The following is a 24570-nucleotide window of genomic DNA, read 5'->3' as shown; positions in this document are numbered from 1 at the left end:
ACATAGGATAGACATTTCCACTCCAAAATGGAGAAACAGGAAAGAAGGAAGGGGTGATAGGTCCCAAGCAAGTCCAAAACCCAGCAAGGCAAATATGATTAGATCTTAAGGCAGGAGAATAATCCTCTTTGGCTCCACCCTTCAGGCCCAATGGGGAGGCAGCATCACCCCTACAACTCATTGCAGAAGCCCCCCCCCACTTCAGCTAGGCAAGACACAGCCCACATGGCTCTCTATGAAGTCCAAGCCCATACTGCAGCTCTCTGTAGTGATCCTGCCCTTTGAAACCAAGGTGGAGACAGCTGTGTACTCCGGGCCTGTGCACTCTAGGCCTGTGGTGGGAGTAGCAGCCCTGATGATCTCTGAATTGCCTTTAGGATCCTTCTTCCTTTTTCTTCAGTTCTTGGTGAAGGCTTACTTCCTGGCTTGTGGGTAGACACCTTATTTTTTGATTGATTGATTGAAGTATAGTTGATTTACAATATTGTGTTAGTTTCAGGTATACAGCAAAGTGATTCAATTATTCAATACATATAACTGAATATATATATATATATATATATATATATATATATATATATTATTTTTCCCATATTTTTGCATCACAGTTTATTACAAGATATTGAATCTAGTTCCCTGTGCTATACAGTAAATCTTGATTGTTTATCTATTTTGTATATGGGAGTGTGCATCTGTTAATACCATACTCCCAGTTTATCTCTCCCCCACTTCCCCTTTGGTAACTATAAGTTTGTTTTCTATATCTGTGAGTCTGTTTCAGACAGCCACCTTCTTGATGTGTGTTCACATGGACATTCTTCAGTGCGTGTGTGTAGAGAGAAAGAGAGAGAACTTTTCTCTCTTCCTCTTCTTATAAGGGCACTATCAGATTCATGAGGGCTCCATCCTCATTACCTCATATAAACCTGATTATCTCCCAAAGGTCCCACCTCCAAATACTATCACAATAGAGATTATGGCTTTAATGCATGAATTTGGGGAGGACACAGATATTCAGTACATAACAGTGCCTCAGAACCTAGAATGAGACAGAGGGCTGAACCAAGAGGAGGGAAACCAGGGACAGGGTGAGATGCAATAGGCATGCTTGTGAGTTTCAGTGATGGGAGCAGGGAGGAGGAAAATAGGGCTGTCCGATGAGCTATCTGATTCTATCTATATGGTCAATCCTCTTGTGATTCACATATTAGAATCCCCTTTGCCCCCAGCATGGTGGGAGACCCTTATTTATGGGGATCAGTGCATTGCTACAACAAGAGACAGTAAAAAGATTCCTTCCTCCTTCATTCTAAGAGGGAGAGAATGAAAAAGTGCCTCACCTGCCAGTATGAATCTTCTTGCATAAGCTATCTGTCCACTTTGCCACAGTCATGAGCCTGTCAGATTTTAAAATAACCTCATCTCTAATTTCTACTTGAAGGTTTTAATTATAAATTTAAGCAGCGACACAGGCACTGACTTACCTCCCTGTTTATCAACCAGCAACTCAGAAGAGCACTGTGGTGCAAAGCATCAACTTTAGAGTTAGAGATATCTGAGTTTGAATCCCACTTCAGCGATCTTCCAGCAGTGCACCCTTGTGCAATTTCCTTTAATCTTCCAACCAGAGTTTCTTTATCAGTAAAGTGACAGGTAAAATAAAATGTAGTAGCAGATTTAAAATCCACATTTGATGCAGCAGAAAAAAACAATGTATCATGTATAAAAAGTAAAAGCATATATTAATGGTGTCAACAAAATTAAACAATCTGTTGCAAAAAGTAGATAGGTGAAAAGGATGACAAGAACAATGATCACAAGGGAGAACAGGGAAAGGGCCCTAGATTAAGGGTGTCCTGAGGAGGATTCACACTTGCTGCAACTGGAGCAATACTCAAAAGTGTAAGTGAGGAACATCTGGCCAAGTCAGAAAAAGTTGTGAGCATGCAGATCAAGAGAACTAAACACATTCTAGGGAAAAAAAATCAATGAAAGAGCCATTCTTGGACATATTAGACACACTTTAAAAAATCTTCATGTGTAACCCTATAGCAAATCAAATGAAAACAGCACCCACAGATTATCTGAATATCATTAAGGATATTTTAGACAGCAAATAACAAAAAATCACTCAAATTGGCTTAAACCATGAGGAGAGTATTATCTTGAATAATAGGAAGTCCAGAGGTTAGGAAGGATTTAGATTTTGTTGCTCCAGTGGCTTGATGAAGTCTTGGAGGACCAGGTTCCTGAAATCCTTCTCCTTTGCTCTCCACCATATCTACCTGGGTTGCAAAGTGACTGATAGTAGTACTAAGAGCAATATAACATCCAGCAAGGGATGAAGACCAGCTTTCAATGTCACCTTTTTTAAAATTAAACTTTTATTTTTAGATAAATGTAGATGCTTTTTTAAACATCTTTATTGGAGTATAATTGCTTTACAAAGTTGTGTTAGTTTCTGCTGTATAACAAACTTAATCAGCTTTATGTATACATATATCCCCATATCTCCTCCCTCTTTAGATGCATTTTTAAGAAATAATACAAAATGGTCCTGTATGCATTTTGCCCAATTTCCCTCAATAATAACATCTTGAAAAACTCTAGTACCCTATCACAAGCAGGATATTGGCATTGATGCAATCCACTGATCTTAAACACATTTTCCCAGTTTTACATCTACTCGTGTATGTGTGTGTGTGCCTGTGTGTTCATTTCTTTTAGATTTTGCCACATTCGATTTCAATTTTTTAAGTTCATGAGTCCACTACCACAGTCAAGATACAGGGTATTTCTATTATCACCAGGATACCACAAGTTGCCCTTGTATAGCCACACTCCCCTGTCCCCCACTCTACCCATAACCCCTGGCAACCACTAATTTGTTCTTCATTTCTATAACTTTGTCATTTTGACTTTCATAACTTCAAGAAAATTATATAAATGAACTCATACAGTATATGATCTTTTGAGACCAGCTTTTACTTTAAGCATAAAGCCCTTAGATAAATCCAAGTTGTTGTGTATATAAACAGTTCATTCTCTTTTATTGCTGACTAGTATTCCACAGTATGGATATACCACACTTTATTTACTGTGGCATTTACCTACCTAGGACATTTTTGTTGTTCCCAATTTTTGGCTATTACAAATAGTTACTATAAATAAATGTGCTCAGATTTTTGTGTGAACATGAACTTGCATTTATCTGGGATAAATGCCCAGGAGTGCATTTCCTGGGTCATATGGTAGCTACATGTTCAGTTGTTGTTGTTTTTTTTTTAGAAACTGCCAAACTGTTTTCAAGAGTAACTGTTCCATTTTACATTCCCACCAGCAATGTATGAGTAATTCAGCTTCTCTGCTTCCTTGTCAGCATTTGTTGTTGTCACTATTTTTTATTTTAGCCATTCAGAAAGATGTGTAGTGATGTCTTATTGTGGTTTTAATTTTCATTTCCCTAATGGCTAATGAACATCTTGTCATGTGTTTACTTGCCATTCATATATCATTTTCAGTGAAAGGTCTGTTCATGTCCTTTGCCCATTTTTTAATTAGAGGATTTTTTTACTGTCAATTTTGAGGTTTAAAAAAATATGTATTCTAGATACAAGTCCTTTGTCAGATATGTGCTTTGCAAATCTTTTCTCCTAGCATGTAGCTTTCTTTTATCCTCATCACAGAGTCCTTTACAGAGCTGAAGTTTTCAATTTTGATTTTTAATGTTGAACCAGTCTTGCATTCTGACTTAACCTTCACTTGTTCATGATGTATTATCCTCTTTTATGTAATAGTAGATTCAATTTGATAGTATTTTGTTAAGGATTTTTTCATTTATGCTAATGAGTAATATTGCCCTGTAGTTTTCTTTTAATATCTTTGTGAATTTTAGTATCAAGATAATGCTGGCCTCATAAAATGAGTTAAGATGTGTTCCGTCCTTTATTTTCTTATAAGCTTTGTGTATGTTTGGTATTAATTTTTGCTATGTATTGATTGAATTCTCCAGGGAAATTCTGTGCAAAATATCGTGGACTGCCTAAAAACTGTTCTGTGAAGAGAGTTCATAGTTTGCGTCAGATTTTTGAAAGAGTTTCTTCTGTGTTTTCCAAATTGTAAATAACTACTACTCATTTACAGATTTATATGTATAAGTGGCTGATTGTGGTATGTGCTTTTGGCTTGTTAATTTTATCTAGTAAATAATATAAATGTTTACTCTGGAATATGTATTTTGAAAATTCCTGAAACAAATTCTCTGGAGGTCTTCTCCAGGTCTGCGGGAGTTAGGTTCAGTCATGCTCCAAATTATTTCCTCTTTCTTGGAAAATATTATGTTTCAATACCTATCAAGGGCAGCTGAGGAAGGGGAAAATCATCCTAATATGAGAAAGAACAACCTGATGTTGGGGGTGGTGTGCTATGTTGGTGGGGTTCAGTTTAAGGATATATTGGAGATGATTGTAAACTGATTACAATAAAAAGTTTAAGGCCTTTCTCTAGAATCCTGAGACAGCTTGTCTCCTAATGGTCCCCTCAAATCACAGCTCATCTGCCTACTATATGATGTGCTGGTATATCTAGAGAGCTAAGGGCTGGGGAGAGATTATTTCTTCCTAACTTCTACATGGAATGGTCATACTCAAGGTGAGAACTGACATCTGTGGGAAAAATAAGCACTGTCCACTGGTCACAGTCCTATTCCATCAATGACTCAGGAACAGGCAGTACTACCCCTAGATGGTGGAAGTATAGCCTCATAGGGCTAAGTAAAGTGGTAGCTCCTGATGGTTAACTCCCCACCCTCACCAATCCTGACAACCCCATCCCACCTGCCTGTATTGATAGACACTACAAATATGATGAAGCAAAAATAAGCAAGCATGCCAGCATTTATTATAAAACAACCAATGGAACAGAAGAGGGGAATGTGGCAGTAGAGGTGTATTTATATCCATTCATGGGTCTGTGTTTGCAGCATGCATGGTTTCAGGCCATGGAATTTTTATGTGTATTATATCCTACAAAGGAACACAGAAGGTCATCTGATCCAGGGAGAACCTTGAAGTCAGGAGACCTGGGGATTCTCCTGTTTTATTAGAAAGGGGAGACATTTTGGAAGGGAGAAATTAGAGAGTTAGAAGTTGGGGCATAGCTCTCACCCAAAGCATCTTGTGAAGCAATCCAGGTTTCTCCTGAATGAGGTCTTCCAAGACTCATGGGGAGCAGCAGGTTGGCTTGACAAGCCACTGACTTCAAATTTGTTCTGAATAATATCAATCAAAACAACAAAGGCCACGGGTTCCTCATCTGGGTCATTGACAGCCTGCAGAAAGAAAGGAAATATCATCACTCTAGTAGTCCCTATAAGCCCTATCATTTGTCTCTTCACTCAGCCCTGGGGAAGACTCCCAGGGTTCTTCCTTAAGTGATGTCCCAATGCATATACAGGGCATGGTCTAGGGTTGAAGTCTGTGGTGGGCATTAAGATATGAACATCTGTCCCCTCCTTAAACCCCCCCCATTAGATTCTCGAGCTAGGAGACCCTTTTCACCCCACTCTCTTTGAGCTTGGGTTGCTTTTATTTGGAAATTATCTTCAGAAACACAGTCTGGCAAGTAGGTGAACCCATTAAGTCTAAATCTCCTAAATGATATAATTGCTGCATTTAATAGCTTCATCCTACTTCTACACTCCTAAGTGAACAGGAAAAGTCCTCATGCCATTTCCATTGGCTCAGAAACTATCCTAACAAATAAGGAGAAACATTAATTTCTATATTTGTCTTTATTAAAATAGAAAAAAAGTTTTGTGACAATTGTGGGATCTGTCCCAACCAATTGAATAATGTTATGATAAAATAAACCTTTGTTAGAGAGTGTTCAGCTAGGCAATTCAGAGCTCTTTGAATGATGCAAGATGTCACTGCCAGATATAGACAATCCTTCTTATACTTGCTCCTTCATTTGCCAACAAATGTTTATTGAGTGCTTACCATGTGGCAGTCTGTCATTGTGAAAGTCAAAAGGCTGTTTCCTATTGTATAAATTAAAATGTCTTAGATAATTGGGAGGATTGAACATTTTTCCTCTGTTTACTGAATTTCTTCTTTTATCAATTGTCTATTCTTTCCATTTTCCCTTCCTGGGCAGTAGTAAATATTTTTTTTTCACTTCATTTATAATGTTGCATACACCAGACCACGTCTGTCTAAATGCTTATTTACTATTCAGTCTTGTCTGGTTCAGCTGCTATTCTCTGATTCACTTAAGGTGTCTTTTGGACAGTGACTACACTGGCACTGTTGATCTTGCCCTATCAGGCTGTCCTTTCTCTCTGTTCCATTTCTTTCTGTTCACACAGTGACTCTCCACAATTTTAGAAACATATTTAGCCAGATCCCAAGGTTCATCTTGTACTTAAACAATGACATGCCACTTTTCTTCAACAAGAAAAATTAAAGGGGAAAGATGGAGAACTAATCAGTTCAGTTCTTTCTTTTATCCACTCTTAGTATAAGTACAAAACTCAGGTTACACAACATGAAATGAAAAAAATACCATGTATAAAAATACTAAAACATCATATTCTAAGTTTAAAGACAAAGGGCTCAGTTCATTGTGCTCTTCGGTCCCCTTATTTTAACCTGTAGTTGTATACCTTGGAGGTCCATGAATTGCGTGGATGTCTTCTCCCTCCAGCTCCTGAAACACAAGACACTGATTAAGAAAGCCTTTTCCTTTAATCCCATGGACTTTGATTTTTGCTCAGTTTTATGTCCTATGTTGTAGTTGAACCCTTGGAAATCAAGAAAATGAAGAGGCACAAAGTATAATGATGAGTCTACTAGACAGAACATTGGTGCCAAAGTCAAGAGATCTGAGTTCCCAGGGTGTGACCAATCATTAACAGCACCTTGAATAAAACAATATCACATCATCTGGCCCTTGCAACCCGAGAAGAACTGGGTTGCCATACTCACACTGCCATATGTAAACATGCATTCATCTTGACACAAGGCCTGTGAGTAGAAGCTAAATACAAGAAACTGTAGCAACATCACACAAGTATTAGCAAAATGATAAATAAGACATTTTCAATCAGTGGGGAGAATAAGCATTATTTCAGTAAATAGTTTTGTAACCACTGTTTAATTATATGGGAAAAATCAAGGTGATTTCCCAAAGCCATAAGACAAACCTGAATCCAAATATTGTTTAATAATTAAAATCTCAGTTTTCATGGATACACAGCAGAAAGAAGAGAAGAAACTATCAATATCTTAGCAATGATTTATTTTTGGTGTGCGTTGGTGAAAGAGAACAGCTCATTTGTGTCTTCCTATTTAAACTTTCCTATGTTTTTAAATAAAAGGAAAAAATGGAATATTAACATCTTCAATAGGTGAAATAAAGGTAATTAAAAATTTTTAAGCATACTTTCCAGTTTTATAAAGAATTACCATTTCTTGCCTTCTTGACAGACAAGGAGAATCTTTGCTAAACCATGGACCCTAGAGAAAAAAATATAGGTAATTAAATAAAAATCACTTGAATTCCACTGTTCAATAGTATCACTATTAACGTTCTCTATTGCCTCATTGCATCTCTGCATTGTGTGTTTGGGGGAGGGCGGGGGGTATGTAGAGTAAGTTTTTTTTTTCAGTTTCTAGTTTATTATTTTCATTGCTCTAACATCTTACGTTTTATTTTTGTTAAAGTGCTTGTTCTTTTAAATTATTTTTCCCTATTAAATAATTAAGTATAAGAGGTTATGCGTTTGCATCCATATAACTTTGCCATGTCTTCTACATTTTAATAGAACGAGTTCTTATTTTTAAAAATGTTCTCAATATTCTTTACCGGTAGCTTTGGATTTCTTTTAACCAAACAATTATTTAGGACATGTTTTTTCCATTTTACACAATGGTGAGCCTCTTTGTTTAAACTGTTGTCATTAAATTACAGCTCTATTATTGATACATTATAGTCAGAGAATATGACTTTTACCATTTCCACCCAAGCTTAGTTGAGGTTTTGTATCCTAGTAGTTGATTAGTGTTTGTTTCATGCATTCTTTTTTTTTTGAATTTTATTTTATTTATTGTTTTTATACAGCAGGTCCTCATTAGTCATCATTTTTTTACACATCAGTGTATACATGTCAATCCCAATCGCCCAATTCAATGCATAGTAAGATTTTATACATTGAGATCTTAATGCAAATATAACATAAAAATCATTTTATAAGGTTCTTTGCAAGTAAAATTCATTTACTTGCTCTCCTCCAGACAAATCAACACCCTTTTGTGATACAATGCCATGTACTCTGGGTGTTGGAAAAGAAAAAAATGCTTTAGAAATCATGAGAGAATATATAAAGATGTGAGCATAACTAAAATTTTCAGTCTTCATCCAGTAATCTTCTTCTCAAATGATATCTGTTAGCAACTATGTAACGATGACAACCTTGAATGTGGGGGTTGAAAAAAATCTAGAAAAATAAATGCTGGAGAGGGTGTGGAGAAAAGGGAACCCTCTTCCACTGTTGGTGGGAATGTAAATTGATACAGCCACTATGGAGAACACTATGGAGGTTCCTTAAAAAACCAAAAATAGAACTAGCATATGACCCAGCAATCCCACTACTGGGCATATACCCTGAGAAAACCATAATTCAAAGAGTCATGTGCCAAAATGTTCATTGCAGCTCTATTTACAATAGCCAGGACATGGAAGCAACCTAAGTGTCCATCAACAGATGAATGGATAAAGAAGATGTGGCACATATATACAATGGAATATTACTCAGCCATAAAAAGGAACAAAACTGAGTCATTTGTAATGAGGTGGATGGACCTAGAGACTGTCATACAGAGTGAAGTAAGTCAGAAAGAGAAAAACAAATACAGTATGCTAACACATATATATGGAATCTAAAAGAAAAAAAAGGAAAAAAAATGGTCAAAAGAACCTAGGGGCAAGACGGGAATAAAGATGCAGACCTACTAGGGAATGGACTTGAGGATATGGGGAGGGGGAAGGGTAAGCTGGGACAAAGTGAGAGAGTGGCATGGACATATATACACTACCAAACCTAAAATAGATAGCTAGTCGGAAGCAGCCACATAGCAGAGGGAGATCAGCTCGGTGCTTTGCGACCACCTAGAGGAGTGGGATAGGGAGGGTGGGAGGGAGGGAGATGCAAGAGGAAAGAGATATGGGGACATATGTATATGTATAACTGATTCACTTTGTTATAAAGCAGAAAGTGACACACCATTGTAAAGCAACTACACTCTAATAAAGATGTTAAAAAAATCAATGTGATACACCATATTAAAAAATTGAAGAATAAAATCCACATGATCATCTCAGTAGATGCAGAAAAAGCTTCTGACAAAATTCAACACGCATTTGTGATAAAAACTCTCCATAAAGTGGGCATAGAGGGAACTTACTGCAACATAATAAATGCCATATACCAGCGGTCCGCAGCAACATTTGTGGCATCAGGGACCAGTTTCATGGAAGACAATTTTTCCACTGACAGGGGGTGAGGGTGGTTCAGGCGGTAATGTGAGCAATGGAGGGGATGGTTCAGGCGGTAATGCAAGCAATGGTTCAGCTGATAATGTCAACAATGGGGAGCGATGGGGAGCGATGAGGAGCGGCAGATGAAGCTTTGCTCGCTCACCCACTGCTCACCTCCTGCTGTGCAGCCGGGTTCCTAACAGGCCATGGACTGGTACCGGTCCAGCGGCGGGGGTTGGAGACCCCTGCCATATACGATAAACCCACAGCAAACATCATTCTCAATGGTGAAAAACTGAAAGCATTTCCTCTAAGATCAGGAACAAGACAAGGATATCCACTCTTGTCACTTATTATTCAACATAGATATGGAAGTCCTAGCCACGGCAATCAAAGAAGAAAAAGAAGTAAAAGCAATCCAAACTGGAAAAGAAGGAGTAAAACTGTCACTGTTTGCAGATGACATGATACTATACATAGAAAATCCTAATGATGCAACTAGAAAACTACGAGAGCTAATCAGTGAACTTGGTAAAGTTGCAGGATACAAAATTAATGCACAGAAATCTCTTGCATTCCTATACACTAACAATGAAAGATCAGAAAGAGAAATTAAGGAAACAATCTCATTTACCATTGCAACAAAAAGAATGAAATACCTAGGAATAAACCTACCTAAGGAGGCAAAAGACCTGCACTCAGAAAACTATAAGATACTGATGAAAGAAATCAAAGTTGACACTAACAGATGTAGAGATATACCATGTTCTTGGTTTGGAAGAATCAATATTGCAAAAATGACTGTACTACCCAAAGCAATCTACAGATTCAGTGCAGCCCCCATCAAATTACCAAGGGCATTTTTCAGAGAAGTAGAACAAAAAATTTTACAATTTGTATGGAAACACAAAAACCCTGAAGAGCCAGAGCAATCTTGAGAAAGAAAAATGGAGCTGGAGGAATCAGGCTCCCCGACTTCAGACTATATTACAAAGCTGCAGTAATCGAGACAGTATGGTACTGGCACAAAAACAGAAATATACATCAATGGAACAGGATAGAAAGCCCAGAGATAAACCCAGGCACCTATGGTCACCTAATCTATGACAAAGGAGGCAAGAATATACAATGGAGAAAAGACAGTCTCTTTGATAAGTGGTGCTGGGAAAACTGTCTTCACTGGTTTCAGTCATGATGATTAATAGGCACAGCCAGCTAACTCCCTGAAATTTTGTAGGGGTGTGACAGAAATTGGAAAGGAAAGTTAATCAATGTTCTTGTAATGTGAGCTTATTGCTTCCCTCAGAAGTGTACCCATGACACCTAAAGACTGTTTTGGTCCCCTGGTAGGGTTTGGGTATTATAGAGGTCATGGAAAAAGTGTATGCTGGTTGTATCTCTTTGGGTCACTTCTGCCAAGGGCTGAAAACACTTTTGGATCATTTTTAGTTTAAACTAGTTTGGGTGACATGCAGCTAGGGCAGTCTGCAGCTGACCCCAAGACTTTCTAGAAGATCAGGTATGATTCATAGGCTAATAAGACTGCATCAGCAAAACAGATATCCCTGCCTGGGGTGGTAGGTACCTGTGAGTTCTCTGGCAGCTAAGAGGACTGTATGGCCTGCACTGGTCAACATTAAGGGTTCTGAATTTCACCTAATTCCCTTGGGTCATGCTTCACCTCACCCTCCTCTATGTCTGGTATACCTAAGCCCACAGCTTCCCTAAATAAATCTGTCCAGAACATAAACCTCCCATGTTCCTCTGGGTTCAGAGCAGAGCAGAGCAGTTATCTGACTGAGTAGGTCATAGAAAGGATCTGGGGGTCTAAATATCCCTTTAATAAATTGGTGTTTGTACTTACTCCACACCCCTCTCCTCAGAGATGCCGGGTGCCTCCACTTCCTTAACATTTCTGAGGTATTCTGGCTCCAATCTGCTTGCTCCTCATTGGCTGTAGAACTACATTGCATCATAATGGGTCTGCTGGAGAGGACACAGGAGTACTGTCAGGAGATATGGGTCGCTGTGCCAGTATCATTAGGGTCTTGGCTTAGTTTTTCCCTCTGCCCTGGTGTCTTCTGTGAAACAGAATAATACCTAACCCTGCCATCCACCTAGAAATGTTGAGAGGCATAAGGAGATGTCAGCTGTGAAAGCCATCTGTGTTTACAGAAGGGAATGAAAGTCAAATTCAGTTACCATCAGCAATAAGTGAAGCACAAAGACAGAGACTTATCTTAGGCATATCAATTGAACACAACGCTGACTCTCCATATTTTAAATAATCCACTGTTGGGCTGAGACAGATGTCTGTCCATAAGATTCCTACACAATATCACTGCCCCTTTTGTTTTTGCCTTATGCATCAGTTTACTGGCAGTGTTTTCCTTCCTACTGTGGGACATCCCATGAGATACACCTACCTCTTCCTAATGTCTCTTTATTTTAACATAACATATACATGTATCCAAAACAATTGTTAATACAAAGAAAATTTCCATAGGCTATGATGAAATACATAGGACCATATGAAGGTTAATTTAAGGTGTCAACTTGGTTAGGCCACAGTACCCAGATATTTGAACAGTATTCTAGATGTTTCTGTGAAGGTATTTTTCAGATGAGATTGATATTTAAAACAGTAGACTTTGAGTAAAGTAGATTACACTCCATAATGTAGGTGGGGCTTATCCAATCAGTTGAAGGCTTTAATAGAAAAAAAAAAAAAATTGATCTCCCTGGGGAAGACGGAATTCTGCCAGAAGACTGCCTTTGAATTCAAACTGCAACTCTTCCCTGGGTCTCCAACCTGCCAGCCTACCTACAAATTTTGGACTTCCCAGGCCTCATAATCACATAAGCCAAATCCTTAAAATCAATCAGTCAATCTATATATAGATAGATATTGATGATGATATATATATATATATATATATGTGTGTATCAATCAATCAATTCAATCAATCAATCTTGATAGATAGATAGATAGATACATATCTCTCTATATCTATATATACCTATATGTATCTATCTATATCTAATATGTATCTACCTATATCTATATCTATCTATCTATCTATCTATCTATCTATCTATCTATCTATCTATCATCTATCTATCTATCTATCTATAGAGAGAGACAGAGAGAGAAACTATTGGTTCTATTTCTCTGGAGATCCCTAATACAGACCACAATTCCTGACTATCACAAATGAACTGTTAAATACACTTCTTGTTCTTTTATTCATATTAACTGTCCCTCAGCAGCTTTCCCCATGGAAGTAAATCCCATGACGATACGGATTTTTGATGATCATCTCTCTATATAGGTGATAGATTCTTGGAGCCAATATCACAAAAATATATCTTCTGTTTGGTTTAACATGTGTATAGCTATGCCCATTCTCATCCTGTTGTGACTGTGGCAATCAAACGTTCCTATACTCAATAGCCATTGACCATTCCATAACATATGAGTCTGGATTGGGAATACCTATATTTTCTCACTGAAAAATCATAGACATGAACGTGAACTCATATCTTCCCATTCTTTAAAAAAAATTCAAAACTATACCAACAGTCAAAGAAGGCAGAGTGACAATCCCCCTATAATGAACCTCCTGGTTATTATAATCCCTGTTTCCTTTCAATGTGTTGCTGTGTAAAGTGTCTGGCACATTGTAAGCCTTCAAGAAATATTGTTGCTTCCAGTCCTGTCTTGCACCTCCCATAGAAGACATAAGTTTTGTCTGAACTAAATACCAGAGTTAGCAAAACAAGCACTTGAAAATATAAGCCCAAGAAGTGAAATAAACATATGTTAACATTATACCTGTCCCTCTGGCAGGCACTAGAGTGAAGCCCAAGACAGACCTGCTTTAGAGAAACCCACAACTTGATGAGTATTCTTAATTCCTGCCTTATGTCTCAGCTCTCCTTTCAAGGCAGAGAAAGTATTTCCTACTGTATTACATGACAGGAAGAATGGCTATGTACAGCATTATTTCATTCTCTCCCAGATAAAAGGCAACCAGTCTCAGACAGGCTGTCTCAACCTTCCTTTAAAATCAGGACTCATCTATAGATGTAAATATGCACCCAAACTATTTCACATGTTAAATCAGCAGCAGGTCCCAGAACTTTGGTTTTCTTTATTATGTATTGCAGAAATTTGAAAAGGAAGAGTAAAACACATTATGTGGTATTGAGTGGAGGAAATAGATTCTATCTACTCTGACATGATTTCAAACTAGTGGTTCTGCATTAGGTACCTACAGTGTTCCAGGCACTGTGTGATGTCTTTTTCCTGCATGACCTCAACTACTCCTCACAACAACCCAATCTAGTGGGTTTTAGTAGCCTTATTCTCCTAATGAGGAAGTTGAGGTTTGTGTTGATGAAGCAGTTTGCCCAAATTCACCCAGAGCTAAGCAATGCCTGAACCAAGAATTATCTAAGGTATTTTCTGCCTGCATGTTCTATGTACTTTCCTCTAAGATGTTCTGCCTGAAGGGCACATGGGTCCATATGGCAACCAGATGAGATCTCTCAGTCCAAGGAGACATATGGGGCCTCCATCATCACCATCAGCAAGAAGTTGTGTTGAGTGGGATTCACACATGTGTGAATAACACACTATGGTCAGAGGAAAGACGGTGTAATTGGGGACATCCAATAGACCCCGAGGCTATATATTCAAGGAAAGGGCCAGTTGTTTCATTCTTTCTTGACTTTTGATATTGCCAACATGCCTAAAAAATGTTGAATGTGATAATACAGAGTACTCTTCTCACTTAAAATATTTTAACAGGAATAGATTCAGTATTTTGTCATTTGAAAGGCAGTTAACTCATGGATTCTGGTATTTCCATCCAGATAACCTACCTGACCACTTGAAGGTTTCTTTAGGGTTAGCTGTTGGTAGTTTTCCAGAGAGGCAGTACAGTGTAGTCTTCGGATGCACAAATGTTAGAGCTGAGGTGCCTGTGCTACTATATCAGGATCTGCCACTTAGTAGCTGTGTGGGTTGGCAAATTACTTATTCCTCCACTCTTCCATTTCTTCATTTCCAAAATAAGGATAACGATACTACCAACATCATAGGATTTCTGTGGGGATGAAATTAATAAATATATATAGAGTTTTTATTAATTAGAGCTCTATAAAAATGTTAGGCCCTGTTATTATTGATTGCATTTACATTATGTATTGACACGTGTATGATATTCCTCCTTTTAATTGTTCATCAAGTGAATTACCTTGCATAATTTCCAAGTGGTCTATCAAGCATTGATTTGAAAGACATTTATTGTACACTAGTATGATCTAGCTGGAGATGCTAGGATAAAATAGTGAGCAAAGTTGGCACTCTTGAACGTTGGCCTTTTGGAGCATTCAGGGGAAGGGGTCAGTTGTGAATCTTTTATTGAGGATAGCCTCAGGTTTCAGGATATCAGTCCAGCTCAATATAGCAGATACCTTTTGAGGCCTTCTGTGTTTTAGTCATTCTTCTAAGCACTTGAGGTAGAGCACTAAACGAGACGGACACAAATCACTGCCCTCATAGAGCTTACATTCTAGTGGAGTGAGACAGAAGCCATAAACAAACTAAATCTTTAAGGTAAAAAATATATTAGACGGTAAGTGCTATGGAGAAAAGAAAACATTTAGCTTTCTAGACATAGAAAACTTTATAAAGCCCTTCAGGATCCTTGCCAGCCTGGTCAGAGAGTACTATGCTTTAGCTGACAGATTAAGGCAACAGTGTGGTGAGACAGTGAAGAGAACCATAAATGTGAAAAGTGTACATAGCTATTACACATGTGCTGCAACCTACACTTTGCATTTTGTAGAGGCAGTAAACTTTGGATGGTTTCTCAACTATTTGTTGACCCATCAGAAAAGATCACTATATAATTTCCAAAAAGTCAGTATAAACCTCATGAAACGGCTTGTCTCTTATTCTGAACTACCTGTAATGCAAAAGCAAATGGAGAGAAACAGGGCCCTCGAAATGGGATGTTCCTGAAAGAGTGATGTCATGTCAACAAGAGGACAGACTAGGAAACTCTAGGCCATCGCTTTCCTATGGAAATACTAAGTAAACAGCAACATACACACCAAAGTATCTTTGTGGGAACTTTAGAAACAAGTTAAAGAGTTACAACAACAAAGTAAACCCCCAAATTAAAAAAAAAAAAATCCCACGAAAAATGATAGGAAAGTCCATGGCATTTTTTCTTACTCTTGCCCAACCACCTTCCCAGCAGAGCACAAGATGATCAGGAGGTAGCCTTCCAAATTCTCACTGAAAGATCACAAGGCATATGAAGATACACGGATACCTGGCCCATTCAAAGGGATAACATAAATCCCCGGAAACTCAACATAGAAAACCACATGCCTAAGTCTTGCTTGATAAAGAATTTAAAGCAACCACTTTAAATGCTTGATGAGCTAAAGGAGAACACATACAGTAGGTTAAAAGAAATCAGGCCTCTAGAATTTCTAGTGCTGTTTGCCAAGTTATGGCCCTGTTTGTCCACTGGATCATTTGGCAAGTGGCAGCATCACAACCAGGGGGTCCCCTTCCAAAAACTGTCCTGAAGTGAAAGAGGGAGTGAGGAGGCCTCAGAACTTTGTCCCCTGGGCCTGGGATCTGTCAGCTGTGGTGGCAGCTACGCCCATCTCTGTACCCCCTGTGGTCATACACCCCTGTGGTCTGCCCTACCTACACTGGGCCAGACCAGATTCATTTCAGGAATGCAGGAAAGCTCTTGGTACCTCCAGGAAGACTGCTCTCAGCCCAGACTTGGGAAACATCCAGCTCCTGTCGGGCAGGAGGCTTTGGACTCCATGCTAGAGGAGATAAAAGGATACTGCTCAACGTTGTCCCAGATCAGAGAGTATAGGCACAATAAAGACTTAATGAAAACGTTCTCATTGACTCACTGCTTTTTCAATAAACATTTATTGGGTCCCCACTGTATATGAAATCCCTGTGCCAGGTACTGGGTCTTCCAGAACAAACAAAGCACAGCTCCTGCCCCAGAGGTGAGAGTTTGGGTGGGACAGTCATGCAAATCAACTTACCAGAGGTGACAGTTCAGTTGTGCAAAATGCTGTGATGGGGAAAAGTACCTGGCATGTTTGTGTGCACAGCAGAGCGGGGACAGGTGACCAAGGGCTGGGGTGATCTGGGAACAAGGAAGGGTTCCTTATGAGGGTAGGAATATCAGAGACCAGAAGGACAAGTGGAAGGTCAAATAGGGAAATAGTGTTTTCAGAGGACAGCTGTAGGTGCAAAGGCCCTGAGGCAGGGGAGAATTGAGAGGTTTTTGGTGTTTTTTTGGGGGGGGGGTGACTGAAGGCAAATTTTAGACATGCTGTAGAGAGAGATGAAGCTGTAGGAGAAAAGCAGAGTCCAGATGTTCAGGGGGAAGGTCTAAGGGATGAGAGACAAAATCCTGGATGGAAAGGGGCTCTTACCAAATCATCTCATTTGGGATCTGGGTGATCCAGAAAGAAGTCTCCACTCCTGGTCTAGAATGTGTCTTGAGCTCCTGTCCTGTACAGATTTCTATCCCGTATAAACTGGGCCTTCTAAATGCACCGTCTCTAGGGGATAATGGGGAGGCCAGGGTGATGCCCACCTCAGCTGTTCCCCAGAAGTCAGTGGCCAGGGACTTTCCTCTGTGGCCTGAGGGAGCCAGAGACCAGTGCACAATGAGAATGCTGATATGAGTTTATCCAGACTACAACAAGGAAAACATAAGGACGTGTTGTATATTTAGTAGACATGAAATGAGTGAAAAAAGGCAGAATTGCGGAGATAGGACCTTGAAAACAGGCAACTGAGAGAGAGGAATGGAAGGAGGGAGGGAGGGCGGAAGGGAGGGAGGGAGAAATGCGAGTATTTGTTCCTTTGTATAAGGGATAAGGCCTCAGAATTGCATCCAGCTGGGCCTGCCTCCCTCACCCCAGAATTTTTAGAAAAGTATCTACTCAGATAAGCCTCCCTTCCTGGAGAACAAATGCTTTTGTACTACTTGATAGGGAGATACTTTTCCCTGGATTGGGTTTTTGAGTACTGGAACCCTCCAGGATCTCTGGGGAGCTTCTACGAGGTGGATGCAGGGTTCCAAATTAACTATGTTAATACTCATGGCTGCCATTCACTGAGGGCCTGGTACGTATCAGACATTCTGTCATGTGAATTACAGATAAATTGACAGTTATCTTTCCAACAGTCCTGCAAGTTGAGCATCAGTTAAATGTTACAGAAGAGCAAACTGAGCCAGAGACTTCAAGTGATTTGCCCAAGGTGACACAGATGATTAGTGACAAAGCAGGAGAAGCCCCAAGGTCAGACCAAGATGTGGGCACACGCTGCACCACCCTGGCCTCTAAGAAGCTCTCTCAGCCTGAGTCAGGCCTCTGTCTCCTGTCCCCAGTCCCCAGAGATTCCTGCTGTCTTCATTATTATTGACTACTGCATAACAAATTACCCCAAAACGTGGCGGCCTAAAATGATACGCAGTTATTATCTCCAGTGTTTGTACGTTGGGGACCTGGGCATGATTTAACCAGATCCTCCGTTTTTCCATCTCTCACGAGGCTGCAATCGAGGTGTCAGCTCATGGACTGTGGTCTCATCTGAAGGCGTGACTGGGGGAGGGTCGACTTCCAAGCTCACTCGTGTGGCTATTGGTAGGATCCAGTTCCCCGTGGGTTATTGAACTGGGGGCCTCAGTTCCTCTCTGGCTGTTGGCCAGAGACTATCATCAGCTCCTTGCCATGTGGCCCTCTCCATCAGAGCAAGAATGCAAAATGAGCCAGAGAGAGAGAATGAGTGCCAGCAAGATGGAAGACACAGTCTTGTTATAGCCTAACTTTAGAAATGACATGCCATCATTTTTGCCAAATTCTGTTGGTTAGAAGCAAGTTACTAGGTCCAGTCCACACTCAAGAGGAAGGGATTATACAGGGGCAGGAGTGCCAGGATGCGGGGGTCTGCAGAAGCCATTTTAGAAGGCCGCCTACCACGCTTGCTCTCTGTATCCACCTCGGTATAGTGAGCCCCTGCCGGAATCAGCTGCTTTGATGGAGCTAATGGTTGATGGGTCACCTTGGACAGTGCTGCATGGTCTGGTGATCCCAGCTGGCTTCCAGTAGGCCCATTGGATGGGTCTCACCAGGACTTGGGCTTGCATAGTCCTGCCTTCCTCCCTATCCCCACCAGCCATACCTGGTCATTGAACCCATGGGGTGTGACAGCAGTTGGCAAGGGACCAGCCCCCTGTGTGAATGGAACACTCCTATCCCTTGAGCAGGGCTGGGACTGACGGTGGTGCTCTTGGCCTCTTGCTAAAACAGATGAAGAGCTCAGCTCCACCACTGAGACAGGGCCCACCTCAAGAGAAGAAAGTTATAGATGGGAGGGGGCTGAGTCCTGGGTTATCTGTAAAAGCTGCTGAGGTGTTCTTTCTTTTGCCCTCTGAGTTGGGATTCAGGGGTGTAGAATCCCCCGCGTTCACCAGAAGGCATCAGGGGACCTTTTCTAAGGCGATGTGGGGTCACCCATACAGGAGGGGGAACTGCTCTGAAGCTGCATGAAGACCTAGGGTTATTCAGACACCCGGGAGGGGGACCTACTTTAGGGAGGAGATGAGTGAGTATGAGTCGGGGATGCTTTATATGTGTTCAAGATATGTAATTCAAAACTAGAGAGAGTTCTGAAGCACTTATGGCAAAGTGTTATTAAATAGGGGTGGTAGCTGTTGTACTAGTCTCTCTGTTTTTCTGCAGGTTTGAAATATTATAGTAAAAAATACTGTAAAAAGTGGAAAACAGAAGAGGAGAAACTCTCAGAGCCCCTGCACCCCACATTTCCTTGGTGTGGCTCAGAGCCAAAGGCAGCAAGTCGAGGGGCCTGGTGGACTTGGAGTTTCCAAGGAAATGAACGGTTCTGTCAGGCCATCGGGGTGTGGACTGCTCGCGGCTGGACTTCCCTAGCAGAGCCTTAGCCAGGAGCAGAACAGTCCCAGAAAAGCCCAGGCTCTTCTCAGTTCTGGGAAGCACTCGTCAGACTCAGCTCTTCCCGTACTGCTATTTTACTGCAATACATACCAAGAGCAGCTTACAAAAGGACATGGTGTCATAATATGAGATCAACGACCTGAGGTTATGGACGAGACCATGTGCTGGAGGGATTCTTTTTAAGGGTGGGGTGGGGGTCGTTGGGGCCAGTGGCTCTAATGCCTCTAAAAGCCTTGAGTTCTATGACATCTTCTCTCCTTTTGACCCAGCCTCCCTGTCCCTCTACTCATGATCCTTGACCCCCCTGGCCTCCGGCCCCAATGGCTATCACTCAGTCACAACCAACAGCCACCCTTTTTGAAATGTTTGAAACCAGTAGAACCATTACTGTCCATCAAACACAGCCCTATCCCAAGAGTGGCTGAGAAATAAGCAGTTCTGCTCCAAGGTACAGGAGTACTGACTCATATGGCTAAGTAATGTGGTAACTCCCTCCCCCCTCACAATGCCCCCACCAAAAGAGGAAAACCATAAACCACAGGAGGTGGATGTTGGTGTGGAAAGGGACAATAAATATCATGGAGCCAAAAGAATCAAGAGTGCCACATTCATTTTAAGCCCAGTGACAGAGAAACTGGGGAAAGCAGGGACAGGTAGCAGCAGAGGGGGCTTGATCACCATTCATGGGTCTGTGTCTGTGGGTCCTGAGGTCTCATCTTCTGAGTGTCTGATATCCTCTCCTACAAAGGAAAGCAGGGTGACAGCTGGACCCTTGGGAACGCTGGGGGAAGTCAGGCGTGGCCTGGGGACTCTCTGGGTCGGGCAGGAAGGGGGAGCATGTTGGCTTGGCTGTGAGCAGTGAGAGAGGCAGAGGCTGGCTCTGAGCTCTCACCTGAAGGACTTGGTGAAACAGGACAGGGCTCTCTGGAACTGGCTCCTCTAGCAGGCTCCCTAGGTGAGCCTGTGCCATTGGATGGATTCTCCATGGTGCTGACAAAATACATGAAGGGCACAGTGCCTTTAGCTGAGCCAGTCCTGTTCTGGAAACTAGAGAAAAACCATCCTGGCTAACACTGACATTCATTCCTTCTTTCATCAAGTGTGTTGAGGGCCTGCTATGTGCACACCAGGGTCACTTCTAGGCACTGGGGACACAACAGTGAACTCTAGAGACCTAGATCCCAGCCTTCCTGGAGCTGATGATCTGGGATGTTGGAGAGAAGTCATAGTCACCTGGTCGGGATTCAGCAGCAGCAAGATGCCAGTGAAGTTCATGTTTTCTGTGAGGTGCAATGGGCATGTCATGTCTGAAAGGGCTTATTGTCAGAGGCCAGCAGAGCTCTTCATCATTTTGCTGGGTGTAAAGAGGCCTAAGAGTCTGTCCCCTCCTTGAAACCCCATCCCTGCCTCCCTCGCCCTGATTTCCACTACCCCATCCTGGAGAGGAGTACACTGTGTTCAAGCAGTTGATACATTCTCTGGCTCTCCTTCAAGTACTGAGATGCCTCATTGACTAATATCATTGTTTCCCTTTCCTCTCCCTCGCTCTCCCCCAAACCGACTCTAATCAGGCTTCCAGCCCCACCATTGCACTTTAGCATAGATGCTTAAATGACTAATTGAGAGTGCTGGCTCCCAATTTTTACATTACTCTATTTATGAATATATAAGCCTGAAGACTTAAGGAAAGACTGACTTGCACATTGGTTATTTTATTCAAACCCAGGTAATTGTAGATTGTACTTCTCTTCACCAGACCCATCCTCATATCCACAAACTCAGTTTGTAGACAGGAAGGCGCTGCCAAATCCCTGAAACTGCCCTTGAATTCGCAAAGAGTGGAGCCACAGCTATGCTGGGGATGCATAATCAAACTCCAGATTTCTCTTACCTACGGTAGTGGAAGCCAAGGTAGTGCAATCGAGGGAAGCACGGATCTAGAAATTTGTGTTTCCCAGAGACCCGGAGAATTTTGGCTGTAATTCTTGGAAGTCAGGCTGCTCAGTCAAGGCTCAGGCTCAGCCCTGGGGACGCTCCCAAGGTCCTGACCTTGAGGATGCCCAAAGGTGTGTCCAGGGCTTGAAATACGTTTTGTAGAACACTGCGATGGGTCTTAAGGCCATGACACCTGAGCCCCCAGGGCTCTGGTCTAGGAAGTAACGGTTGTCCCAGTCTGCTTCTACTTCTGGTCTGTGGCAGGAGGAAGAAGGAGAATGTGGAGATGCACTGTAGGGTCAAGAGATTAGAGTCAATCAACCCCTGCTTAACGGCTCTCCAAACAATCTGCACCAACGCACACTCACAACATCAGTGTATGCTACTCTTTTGATATCATTAATTTTTAAATGTTTGTCAATTTGCAGTTTGAAAAGTGTAACCCCATTGTTATTTTGTTTCCATTATTGCCTGTGGTGTTGAGCTCCTATTCCTTTTGTATCGCCATTTGTATTTCTGTAAACAACCTGTTCAGGTTCTCTGCTAACTTTCCTATTGTTATTTGTTTGTGGGTGTGTGTTTCTTGAGCTGTTTCATCAGAGTTCTCTGTATAATGTAACTATGATTCTTTAATGTGTTATAATTGAAGAATGTGTTTACTCCCAGCCTCTCATTTCTCTTTTCATTTTATTTACTGTGTCTTCTCATATGGCTTTTCATTTGGAGTGTACGTACTGGCTGCTTTATTTAGTCCCCACCACAACCACGCAAGGTTGGTAAGACTCACCCCAATTTTCAATAACCGAAAACAAGTCTTTGAGAAGGTGCAGCGATGTGCTCCCTGATGCCAACCTGAGATCCTAACCTATGTGTGTGCAAGAATCGAAAACGATGTAATGAGTTGGGCCCATGATAGGTTGTCAGCCAACACTAAAGCCCCTTCACACCTGTCTCCTCCCAGGCATAGAGGGAATAAAGTACATTGCAAAGCTAGACCCTTTTACCCCTAGAGGAACATGCCTATTTTAACCCCCCCACGACAAGGTATTTCAGAAGAACGGGACATGATAATGGGCCGGCTGGACAGAAGAACACTGTACTGAGGGTCCGGAGATCTGGGGGCCAGGACCAGACCCATCCCTGACCGTGACTTTGGCTGACTGCAATTCTCTCCTGGTCACGTCTCTAAAACCAAAATGACAGTTCTGACCCTCACTTCACAGAGTTGGGGTGGGGAGAGTTCTTTGACCCTAGCTGGGTTAAAAGGGAAGGAGATGTGCTATATCTCCAGCAATCATTTCAGCAGTCCATAACCCTCCTCGTGGCAAGCTCTCAGCTATTGCTGGTGTATTCATGATTTTCATGCAAGTGGCTGCTGGGGCAGGTTGGGGGGAAGGGGGAACAAATGAGATCCAAAGCCTACCCCAAAGTGCCTGACCTCGAAGAAACTGCTCTGTCAGCTCTGGGCCCGGTTCAACACCTGCTGCTCTTTGGAAGGGGCATCCCACTCAATCCTCACAGCCCTTCTGTGAGACAGAAGCTATTATTCCTATAAGCCCCTGGACTCATCCCCGCCTCCCAAAGTCCTTCTCAACCCTTCAGGAATTCTGTGGAGATTGATGAGGTAAATCCGACAGCACTGGCAGATATTAAGAAAGCACTGAGGGTGATACAAGTCCAACCCAGTTCAGTCAACTGCAGAAAAAACAGAGCTGCTTCTAATCCACTGAGATGAATGGTAACTGTTACAACTATTCATTATTAAATGCCTTGTAGAGTTACCGCAGAGTTTGAGCCCTACCTTCACAACATACACCAAAACGTAACACACTTATTATGTGGATAATCATGTATGTAAAAAAAATTAAATGAATGAAACAGCATATGTATCCACTCCCCAAGTGGCATAGGATTTTGTTGATTTCCTTTGTCATTGTGAGCATATTTAAGGTAGCTTCCCACCATCCCATCGGCTCTGTGAATTTTAGCAGTGTCTACGTCCAGACCTGATGTCTTCAGCTTCCCGCTGAATCCTGCTTCTCCACTTGTGATCCCTATCTTGGTGAATGGCAACCCCAGGCCACAGGTCACTCAAGCTGGAGACCTGGGTATCATTCTTGGCCCCTCTTTGCCCCTCCGTCCTGGTCCACCTCCAACCTAAGACTATCTATCCGGATGGGTCAGCCTTTTGTGGTTGTGGTCCTCGAGAGTGTGCTCTCCATTGGGAAGGCGGAATGATTGAGCTCCCTGCCTTGGGAAGCTGAGGGCTACACACATTATTCTGTGCTTGAAAGGCCCACCATTAGACTCCATCTTTTGCACGAGACGAGTGGTTTTCAGACCATGCTCAGGAGTGCCCCGGAGGTCTATAGAATTGCCTCAGGGAGCAACAGGTGAAGGGTACAGCAGATGTCATTCTTTTTCCATTGGATGACCACCATCATTCTATTAATATAAATAATTCCCCAGTGGGGTGTGGCGTTGTATGAGATTGGACCTTGAGCAGTGGCAACTGTCTCCAGGTGATCCTGTCACCTAGGAACCCTGACCCCCTTAGTGTTTTAGCTTTGTTGGGTGTAGGACTGCATGTACAGAATCCCTGTCCCTAAGAGGATGAACTGTGACACAGAGAACCCAGGGATCCTAGCTGGGGCCAATGGCGTGTAGGCTGCACTGCTGTAATGGAAGGGCCCTTGCCTCAGATCAGCCAGGGACTGAACCCTGGCTCTGTCCCTTGCTGGTGATGTGACCTCAGAATGGCGTTCACACCACTCCCCTTGTTTTGGAAGGCCGGAGAATAAACTGAACACGTGTGAAGCCCCTGTAACACAGCAGGCTGTGTAATGTTTGGCAGAGCTGAAGGCAAATGTTGCCACCTTCCAAAGGTTGCCCAGGATTTCACTGGGACATAGCACCAGAGAGAATGAGTGTGGATGGGGTGGGGAAAAAAAAAAAAAAAAGAAAAAAACAAACAAACCATGCTTAATCTCTTGCTCACTCGTAGGCTCCAATGGTCATCTGTTCACCATAAGAGCTGGGAGATCCTGCTGACCCATA

The 24570-nt window shown here is 41.8% G+C and overlaps 1 protein-coding gene across 1 annotated transcript in view; it reads left to right on the top strand.

The window, feature by feature from the left end:
• DMRTC1 (DMRT like family C1) overlaps window positions 1-24570 on the top strand; it is a 70965-nt gene that overhangs the window by 44645 nt on the left and 1750 nt on the right. The gene's annotated exons all lie outside the window — the stretch shown is intronic.

This window comes from Eschrichtius robustus, chromosome X (assembly GCF_028021215.1).
Source record: "Eschrichtius robustus isolate mEscRob2 chromosome X, mEscRob2.pri, whole genome shotgun sequence".
NCBI classification, from domain to species: Eukaryota; Metazoa; Chordata; class Mammalia; order Artiodactyla; family Eschrichtiidae; genus Eschrichtius; species Eschrichtius robustus.
This window is presented reverse-complemented; position numbering and strand designations above follow the sequence as displayed.